Below are 1,762 nucleotides of genomic sequence, written 5' to 3' on the forward strand. Positions count from 1 at the left end.
ATCATCTACACCTGCACTGAGATCTCCAACCATTTCCTCCCCATCCCTCTTAGCCACTCCATCTATCTGGTCCAATTCCCCACAAACTGACCCCAGCCTTCTCTCCATCCACATCCTCCCACTCCCTTGCAACTCTTTTCTGCCTCCACATGAACTGGCCCCAGCTCCCACTCTATCTCAATCTTCCCGAACCCCCTGCAACTCTGCTCCAGTCCCTCATCCACTGATTCTCTGTCCCTATCCCCTCCACTGAGCAACTGCCAATTTATCTTAGAATGGCTGCTGGGCATGGATATGGCCAGCACCTTATGCTAATTTTTATTCTCAGGGATAAGATGTTACTTGCCACTCTCCCTTCCCTCAATAGATGCCTGACTTTATTTCATTTATGACAACATTAACCAAGAGATATGTTTCCAGGGTGACAGTCAACAATAAAATGGGGAGTAGGGCCCAATCTTTTCACTCCTTTCCAATATTGTCTTTTATCAGATCATATGGCTCTTATTAGAAAATAGCAATATGACAAAGGCCAAATCCTCCCAAGAAATGTCAACTTAACTTTGGGGACAGTAATCATAAAAGCTTCATGGACCCAACTTTAACAACAAAACTTATGTGACAATACCAAAGGAATGGGAGTGAGGACACTTCTGAAATGTGTCCAAGGTGTCTTGGACACCTTGAAGCCAGGTCCTTTATGTATATTTTCATTGAACCCCCAACGATTCTGAGTTCAGCACAACTCTTGTCTCCATTGCATAGACAAGGAACCTGAGTTACCCAGAGAGGTAGCTTGCCTCAAATTACCCAGGAAGTGGTGGAGCCTGTGTGAGAATCAAGGTCTAAGGCTACTCTGGGCTCCTCCCACATGCCCCAGTGTTTCTCAAGGAGTGGTCCCTCTGCAGGGTCCTTCTGCAGGAGACTCATGGGGGGGGGGCAAGTCCTCCAGGATGCCAGTGTCCAGGGACTGAGGCCCAGGGCCATAGCTCTTTAACATGCTCCCCACCTAGGGTTGTTAGTTGAAATACAGAACACCCAGGTAAAGTGAAATTTTGGATCAACAACGAATAAACAACAGCAAAGTCCAAATGGGATATACCTGTATACTAAAAAAATTTGTTGGTTTCAAATTCAAACTGACCTAGATTTTTTTTATTAGCTAAATCAGGCAACCCTATTTCAGGACTAGTTTGAAATCCATTCTCTTCCCACCCTGTGTGGGTAAAGGAGCATTACATCCTTGTTCATTTTCCATCCCCCCTGGCCCTTCATGCACCCTACCCTCAGCCTGTAGCAGAGACCTTAATGCCATCTGCCAGGGATTCTCTTATAGGTCATCCCATGTAGGACCAGAAGGGAGCTGAACAAGGTCACCCAGCCCAACCTAGTGCAAATATTCTGAGACACCATCTAGCAAATAAACTGACCAGAGATTGGCTGAACTAAACCTACTGTCATAATAACCTGGCTTTCCCCAATTTGTCCAAGTACAAACCATCAGTAACTCTTTTTTGGCCTTACACTTTGTCAAAACTATTTTTAGGGCATCATTAGGCTTATGTGAAATGGATTCTTCTAGTTTTGCACACCAACAGATTCACAAGGCAAAAAATAATTCATGGCAATAGCAAAGGATTATTTCATTTTCAGCCCACAGACTGGTAAGGAGTTTGGGATCTACCAGGCTGCCTTCAACACAATGGTTTAGAAGATTAACTCATAGTCAAGGCTAAAAAACTCAGCCTTAGAGAACAAAAGC

This window comes from Miniopterus schreibersii, assembly GCF_964146895.1.
Source record: "Miniopterus schreibersii genome assembly, chromosome: X".
In the NCBI taxonomy this organism is placed as follows: Eukaryota; Metazoa; Chordata; class Mammalia; order Chiroptera; family Miniopteridae; genus Miniopterus; species Miniopterus schreibersii.